Source organism: Silurus aristotelis, assembly GCF_946808225.1.
Source record: "Silurus aristotelis genome assembly, chromosome: 15".
Lineage (NCBI taxonomy): Eukaryota > Metazoa > Chordata > Actinopteri > Siluriformes > Siluridae > Silurus > Silurus aristotelis.
In genome coordinates, this window is record NC_139588.1 from 5553578 (window position 1) to 5563126 (window position 9549).

A 9549-nucleotide genomic window follows, 5' to 3' on the forward strand; every position below is an offset into this window, starting at 1 on the left:
TATAGAAACATATAGTCTTTTATTATTTTTAAGAGACACATGTATGTTTCTTGTGTTTCTATGCGACAAACCCAGTAATTTAACGCTATGAAGATTTACTTTGGAGAAAACAAATATATAAATGTACAAATGTTTCGCTTTATTTTCTTTGAAAAATCCTCCATTAGGACAAATAACAGCTTTACACACTCTCTGCAACCGGTCAGTTAGTTTCTCCAAGCATTCAGCTGAAATACTTCACTGTGCCTCTTGAAAAAATTTGCAAAGATGTTCTTCACTTGTTGGAGATTTCTTTATGATCCTGTGATCAAGTTCATCCCAGAGCAGTTCATTAGGATTTAGGTGCAGTGACTGAGCAGGCCATTACATGATATATAACACTCCAGCTGACTGTTTGTGCTCTAAATAACACAGAGCTTGAATGTATGCTTTGGGTCATTGTTTTGTATGGTAAAGTCAGTTCCATTGAGCCGCAGTCCAGGTGGAAATGCATGGTGTTGAAGTATCTAATGGGAGCCATGTTGGTTCAGTATTCCTTTTACCTGGACTAAGTCTCCAACCTTCCCTGCTCCAAAACAACCCCAAACCATTAAGCTTCCACCTTCATGTTTGACTGTGGGGGTGAGGCAGTCTGCTAACATCTTCTCTCCTGTTCTGAAGTTCTTATGTTTGAGAATTTTTTTACAATTTGGACTCGTTAGAAACTTCCTTCCAGTCATTCACTGTGCAGTGCATGTGTGCTTTTGCCTTGCATACAATGTGCAAAATGTAGTACAGGAGGCTTAGTTTTAATTAAATTGCGAAATGAAAATGCTACCAATGTCACACTATAATCAGCTTTTAGAGGCTGTTGTATTTGTATAATATTGCAAAATGAAAATGAATCCATTAAGACCATTAGCACAACTGAACATTATATGTCTACCTTACGAACGAGTTACATTCCGAATGACCATTCGTAGCATGAATTTGTTTAGTAATTTGTTCCTGTGTTCGTTATTGACTATGCATATCTCCTAATAGTGTAAGAGCTATAAATACTATCAAATAAATAAATCAATATTTTAAAACAAATCAAAATAATCAGAATACTGTATACAATATTTCGTATTAAGTAAAAAAAAATAAAAGAAAAAAATAAAAGAAAAAATTAACTTAAAAAATTCATTCGCCCAAGTGCAGTGCGCATCATGTAGACTCATTATGTTTGACGGTTAGCTAGTAGTCTCCTCCGTTTTAAAATTTTTCGACTCAAAGTTTACTTTGAGCACAGGTGTGTTCGCATCTGCGAAAGTTCATAAAGTGAATATTCGTAAAAATTCAACAAAAAATAAACCTTTTTAGGACTTTAGTGAGATTATAGTCAAGGCAAACCCTTAATGCACACGTTTTTCCTTGCGAGATATAGGTATAGATCTCTTCGATAGCCATATGTGCTTTATCCCATTATGCTATACAAACCATTTTAAATTTATGGTCTATTGTTTCTTTGAGGAGCGATTTGTCTCTACAACCTTTTATTTACTATTTGTAACTGACACCACAACCTCATGTCCAAGGCTCTTTGTTCCATAAAAAACCTAATGCTTTTTATGGTTTTTGCTCTGCAAAAGGCCTTTTTACTATGCAAAGAAGCCATGCTGCTGAAAGTTCAGGTAAGGTCTGTGAACCACAAACCACCCCCCTGGTGCCTGGCAAATATATACACAGGATGAATAATTTATATCAGTGACAAAAAGCAGGCTGAGAATACAGTAGTGCACGCATGTTCTGGTAGTATTGTAGTATTTACTGTTGCTCTCATTCTGTTCAGTTTTGATTGCACTACAGATCTCAGGTCAGTCAGGGTGAGGTAATGAGCCTGATGCCATGCTGTCTAACTGTTCATATAACAGTGGGGCTTGGTACGAGCCAGAACGAGAGAGAGGGATGGAGGAAGGAACAGTCTGGTCAGAGCACTCTGTCTTCTCTGGGTGCCAGTGGGAGCAGGACTGCTGAATAAGCTTGCACTAAGTGTGTGTGTGTGTGTGTGTGTGTGTGTGTGTGTGTGTGTGTGTGTGTGTGTGTGTGTGTGTGTGTGTGTGTGGCTGAGGCACTGCAGCACAGCAAGGAAATACGCATCAGAAAGCAAAGTGCACAATCAACGATTTTATCAACGAAACACTGACTGAATATGAAGAACATGGCCATACCATATCATTCTTCTGATCATAGAAACAATGCATATCTCGAAATGCAGCTTTACAGCTTTAAAGACACAGCTGCTGTTTTATCCCTGAGCACAGCTGGTGTTTACACTAAAGCAGCACTGCATTGATTTCTTAAAAAAAAAAAAAAAAATCACCCCTCCTCCTTTTTTTCTGTCCCCAATCTCTTTTTTCCCTTCTCTTTCTATCTTTGACTCACCCTATCCGGCGCTCTGTGTCTTATTACACCCATTCACACAGATGAGTGTCACCATGGGCTCACCATGACACTGGGCTGTCCTTTTTTTCTCTCCTTTTGGCCTCTTGTCATTCCTTGTATTCCAGCCACATTCCACAATCTCTCTCATACACATCCAGACCAAATAATAAACCTTTTACTATACAGTAAATGCAAATCGGCCTGTGTGTATGGAGATGCGGTGTACACCTCCTGAATAAAAAAGTGTAATAGCCATTGGTTTGCTTGCTCGGTTATGTAACTACACCCAGTAGACCTCGAGGACCCTTGACTCTTAACACTAATTTGGCAGTAATAACGTATCAGCAGATGAGTTTAATCTAGGGTCTGCTCGGTAATTTCATTACCTCCATTTATCATCTGCTAACTTTTCAGACCCTCCTGGTCTATTTGCGATTTAGGAATTGATATACTCTTTTTTATGGTATGAACTTTCAAATTATATTTATGTTAAGACAGGGAGGGAATGCAGTAGAAAGTGAATTGAAACCACAATGCACAAAGCAGCCGAATTCTCCAATCTGATTCGTCAGAAGGTTTTTTGCGTTATGGCTCGCATTTTGTTTGTCGCTTCTGGTTCAAATCTTTATCACAAGCATGTACAAAACATATATTAGAAAACAGTAATAAACACAAGATAATGGAATAATATGGCTACTTAATATCTAAATTTATATTTTTAAATCAGATTGGTTCGACTTATGCAATCCAGCCATTAGGGGGGCACAAGCCAGTGCACTCTTTGTGCACTGGCTTGCACTGGCTGCACGTTTTAAAAATAATAAACTCTTCCATTAGCACTGGTTTTGTACCAAAATCCTTCAAACTGGCAGTTATCCACCCCCTAATTAAGAAACCTGACCTTGACTCATGTCAGCTGTCCAACTACAGACCAATATCAAATCTCCCCTTCATAGCCAAAATTTTCGAAAAGGTTGTAGCACAGCAGTTATGCTCACACCTACTTATGAATAATATTTTTGAAATGTATCAGTCAGGATTTCGGCCTCATCATAGCACAGAGACGGCGCTAGTTAAGGTGGTAAATGACCTGTTATTGGCCTCTGATCAGGGTTTTGTCTCCTTACTTGTTTTGCTCGACCTTAGTGCAGCTTTTGACACCATTGATCACACTATACTACTTGCTAGACTTTAGAACGTTGTTGGAATAAAGGGAACGGCTCTCTCTTGGCTCAGATCTTATTTGACTGATCGCTATCAGTTTGTTGATGTTAATGGTGAGTTCTCCACACTCTCTGAGGTAAAGTTTGGTGTTCCTCAAGGATCTGTCTTAGGCCCTCTGCTTTTCTCTTTATATATGCTGCCTCTTGGAGAAATTATTCATAAACATGGTATTAGATTCCATTGCTATGCTGATGATACACAGCTATATATTTCAGCAAAGCCAGATGAGAGAGATCAGCTTAACAATGTTGAAAAATGTGTAAAGGACATTAGACAGTGGATGCTCGATAACTTTCTTCTGCTAAACTCAGATAAGACGGAAGTACTTTTACTAGGACCACATGCAGCTAGAAGCAAACTTTCCGATTACCTAACATCTCTGGATGGTGTTTCTGTTTCAGCGTGTACGGCTGTCAAAGACCTTGGTGTGATTATTGACTCGAGTCTTTCCTTTGAGGCTCACGTGAATAATATTACCAGGATCGCCTTCTTTCACCTTAGAAATATTGCTAAAATTAGAAATATGATGTCGTTACAGGATGCAGAAAAACTAGTTCATGCTTTTGTAACGCTTTACTGTCTGGGTGTGCGAGTAGGTGCATAAATAAGCTTCAGTTAGTTCAGAATGCAGCAGCAAGAGTCCTCACTAGATCTAGGAAATATGACCACATCACCCCTATATTAATCAGTCTACACTGGCTCCCAATCAAATCTCGCATTGATTATAAAATTCTACTACTGACATATAAAGCACTTAATGGTCTCGCACCACCGTATCTGAGTGAACTTCTGTACCAGTATGATCCTCCACGCCTACTTAGATCAAAAGGTGCTGGCTATCTGTTGGTTCCTCCAATAATGAAGATTACAGCACGGGGCAGATCTTTCTCTTATAAAGCCCCGCAGTTATGGAACAGCCTTCCAACCAGTGTTCGGGACTCAGACACAGTCTCAGTGTTCAAGTCGAGGTTGAAAACATATTTATTCAGTCAAGCCTTTAATCAGTAGATTTTTTCTCAGGTAAAGGCTCAGATCTGGAGGGAACATTGATATAGAGTGTTTGGTGAACTGGGATATTTGTACGCTATCGTCCCCTCACATTCACGTGTTCACTCAGGTTTGTTGATGGTGGTGTGGAGGGCCGTCTCTTATCCCAGAGATCCCTCATGTCTGTGTTGCCTTCTGGTTCTCCCTTTTAGTTATGCTGCCATAGCGAGTCTTGCCGGAGTCCAAACTGCACAGTGACTTTAACTCTCATGCAACAATAGGTACACTTAATAATCCATATCCTTCTCTTCCTGTCACCCTCTTCTCTCTCTCTCTCTCTCTCTCTCTCTCTCTCTCTCTCTCTCTCTCTCTCTCTCTCTCTCGGTCGAGTTAAACATGCTCCTGAGGCTCCAGTGACCACTGTTCCTGCCCCTCTCCCCCCCGTGGATCTTCCCACTTCATCCAGGCCTGCCTGGATTGGACTGTAGTTGATGTCAACAGTCTCCTACACTGACTCAGAAATACACTTCGCTTTTGATCATCATCACTGCACCCCGCAACATTGTATACCCGCCACAAATGGACATTCGGTGTAACCCAGATGAGAATGGGTTCCCTCTTGAGTCTGGTTCCTCTCAAGGTTTCTTCCTTATGCCATCTCGGGGAGTTTTTCCTTGCCACAGTCGCCAGTCGCCACCGGCTTGCTCATCAGAGACAAACTTACTTATAAAGAACATATTTATTTTTAATCACCGCATTATCTGTGTAAAGCTGCTTTGAGACAATGTTCATTGTTAAAAGCGCTATACAAATAAAAATGAATTGAAAAAAAATGAATTGACTCTTAGTGCCGGTCCCAAGCGGCACTAAGAGTCGTAATGGGGAGGGTTGCGTTAGGAAGGGCATCCAGCGTAAAACATGTGCCGAATCAAATATGCGGATCACAAATGAGAATTTCATACCGGATCGGTCGAGGCCCGGGTTAACAACAACCGCCACAGGTATCGTTAGCCGACAGGGTACCGGTGGAAATTGGGCTACTGTTGGCCGAAGGAGGAGAAGGAGAGGAGGAAGACATCTACAGAGACGGCAGGAAAAGGAGCAGTGTAGGAGAGTAGAGGTTCGGGTTGGTACTTTAAATGTTGGTACTATGACGGGTAAAGGGAGAGAGGTAGCTGATATGATGGAGAGGAGAAAGGTAGATATGCTGTGTGTTCAGGAGACCAAGTGGAAAGGGAGTAAGGCCAGGAACATTGGAGGTGGGTTTAAACTGTTTTATCATGATGTGGATGGAAAGAGAAATGGTGTAGGGGTGATTCTGAAGGAAGAGTATAGAAAGAGTGTAGTGGAGGTGAAGAGAGTTTCTGATAGGGTGATGATCGTGAAGGTGGAAGTTGAAGGGATGATGATAAATTTCATCAGTGCCTATGCTCCACAAGTTGGCTGTGAGATGGAGGAGAAGAAAAGATTCTGGAGTGAATTAGATGAAGTGGTAGATGGTGTACCTAGGAAAGAACGATTGGTGATTGGGGCAGACTTTAATGGGCATGTAGGTGAAGGGAACAGAGGTGATGAGGAGGTGATGGGTAGGTATGGTTTTAAGGAGAGGAATGTGGAAGGGCAGATGGTGGTAGATTTTGCTAAAAGGATGGAAATGGCAGTGGTGAACACGTATTTTAAGAAGAAGGAGGATCATAGGGTGACGTATAAGAGTGGAGGAAGGTGCACACAGGTGGATTATGTTCTGTGTAGGAGATGCAACCTGAAGGAGATTGAAGACTGGAAGGTGTTGGCGGGGGACAGTGTAGCTAGACAGCATCGGATGGTGGTCTGTAGGATGGTTTTGGAGGCGAAGAAGAAGAGGAGGAAAGTAAGGATTGAAAGAAGAATAAGATGGTGGAAACTGAAAGAGGAAGAGTGTAGTGTGAGGTTCAGGGAAGAGGTCAGACAGGGGCTTGGTGGTGGTGAAGAGGTGCTGGATGATTGGGCAACTACTGCAGGAGTGATGTGGGAGGCAGCTAGAAAAGTACTTGGTGTGACATCTGGAAATAGAAAGCAAGACAAGGAGACGTGGTGGTGGAATGAGGAAGTGGAAAGAGGTTGGCAAAACAGAAGTGGGATCGACAGAGTGATGAGAAAAGTAAGCAGGAGTACAAGGAGATGCGGCAGCAGGTAAAAAGGGATGTGGCGAAAGCCAAGGAAAAGGCATATGAGGAGCTGTATAAGAGGTTGGACACTAAGGAAGGAGAAAAGGATTTATACCGATTGGCCAGGCAGAGGGACCGAGCTGGGAAGGATGTACTGCAAGTTAGAGCAATAAAGGATGGAGAGGGAAATGTGTTGACTAGTGAGGAGAGTGTGTTGAGAAGATGGAGGGAGTATTTTGAGCAGCTGATGAATGAGGAAAATCAGAGAGAGAGAAGGTTGGAGGATATGGAGTTGGTGAAGCAGGATGTAGATAGGATTAGTAAGGAGGAAGTGAGAGCAGCGATTAAGAGGATGAAGAATGAAAAGTCGGTTGGACCAGATGACATACCGGTAGAAGCGTGGAGATGTTTAGGAGAGATGGCAGTGGAGTTTTTAACCAGATTGTTTAACAGGATTCTGGAAGGGGAGAGGATGCCTGAGGAATGGAGAAGGAGTGTGCTGGTACCGATCTTTAAGCATAAGGGAGATGTACAGACCTGCAGTAACTACAGGGGAATTAAGTTGATCAGTCACACCATGAAGTTATGGGAAAGAGTAGTGGAAGCCAGGCTGAGAGAAGAGGTGACCATCTGTGAGCAACAGTATGGTTTCATGCCAAGGAAGAGCGCCACAGATGCCTTATTTGCTTTGAGGATGTTGATGGAGAAGTATAGAGAAGGACAGAAGGAGCTGCATTGTGGATTTGTGGATTTAGAGAAAGCGTACGACAGGGTGCTGAGAGAGGAGTTGTGGTATTGTATGAGGAAGTCTGGTGTGTCAGAGAAGTATGTGAGGGTGGTGCAGGACATGTATGAGGACAGTGTGACGGCAGTGAAGTGTGCAGTAGGTACGACAGACTGGTTCAGGGTGAAGGTTGGACTGCATCAAGGATCGGCCCTGAGCCCTTTCCTGTTTGCAGTGGTGATGGACAGGTTGACGGACGAGGTCAGACAGGAGTCTCCCTGGACTATGATGTTTGCAGATGATATTGTGATTTGTGGTGAGAGTAGAGAGCAGGTTGAGAAGAGCCTGGAGAGGTGGAGATATGCGCTTGAGAGAAGGGGAATGAAAGTCAGTAGGAGTAAGACAGAGTACATGTGTGTGAATGAGAGGGAGGGCAGTGGAGTGATGCGGTTGCAGGGAGAAGAGGTGGAGAAGGTGGAGGAGTTCAGGTACCTGGGGTCAACAGTGCAAAGTAATGGAGAGTGTGTTAGAGAAGTAAAGAAAAGAGTGCAGGCAGGGTGCAGTGGGTGGAGAAGAGTGACAGGAGTGATTTGTGATAGTAGGGTATCTGCAAGAATTTAAGGGAAAGTTTATAGGACTGTGGTGAGACCTGCGATGTTGTATGGATTAGAGACAGTGGCATTGAGTAAAAGACAGGAGGTGGAGCTGGAGGTAGCAGAGCTGAAGATGCTAAGGTTTTCGTTGGGAGTGACGAGGATGGACAAGATTAGAAATGAGTTTATTAGAGGGACAGCACATGTAGGATGTTTTGGTGACAAGGTGAGGGAGGCGAGATTGAGATGGTTTGGACATGTGCAGAGAAGGGACATGAATTATATTGGTAGAAAAATGGTGAGGATGGAGCCACCAGGTAGGAGGAAAAGAGGAAGGCCAAGGAGGAGGTTCATGGATGTGGTGAGGGAAGACATGCAGGTAGTTGGTGTGAAAGAGGCAGATGTAGAGGACAGGGTGGTATGGAGACGGATGATCCGCTGTGGCGACCCCTAATGGGAGCAGCCGAAAGAAGAAGAAGAAGGTTCGACTTATGCAATCTTGTTATATATGGGGTTTGATATTAATATTTATAGCACACTGTGGCTGAATTCTCAAATGTGATTGGTCAGACAATGAACATCATATAATCTAATAATTAACACACAATAAGAGAGAATCAGGAGACATTAATATAATACAAGGGGCGCTCAAATAACATTTTGAGTTTATAAAATAAAATAACTAATTTTAAGGAATGAAACTGAATTAATTTTTTTGACATATTCCTCTGCTACATTTATACACTCATCCCAGCAATTAAGTAATTCCATGTAAAGATACAGCATAGTAAGGTTTGTCAGTACGCCTGAACATCGTAAGAGAGCCGTTCACTGTTTCCACCATAAGATTTGCCTTCTGTGCAATTTCAGGACAGGTATTTTGTTAATTTGCTTTGTAACAGTCACACTAAGGTTCCCAGCACATAAAAATCTTCAGGACAGAGGGGTTTATACTTCATGTTTTCTCTATAAAAAGCTTTGTTTTTAAATGGAGGGAGAGAAAGGAAGTGCGAACTAAATTGTTCACAACATTAGGCCCAAAAATGTGTCCATCATTAATTGATTGAACATTGCGACCTTTGAAGAATCGCTGTTGTATAAGCGGATTAACACCCTCGAAATTTAAACGCACTCCAGTCTTGTGTTATATGAAAATAATCCACTTCATGGTGCTAACACTCGGCTTTGTGCTATTTCCGTTTAACCATACAGTTCATCCTGTGTTATTCCATACATAATAGCACAATGATATATGATTTCAGAGGTTTTGCCACATAGGGGGCCAACCATTATAACCCCCAATCTTGAACTCAGACAATTAACTGTCCATTTACACCCTAATGAAAAAAAGAGCTGTATTTTATACATTGATGCTGTTTTCATTCTGTTTTTGCTTTTTAGCTTAATGTGTAATCACTACATGATCTCTATACCACTTGGTGAATCGACGTTTTTACCTCAGTTCTTT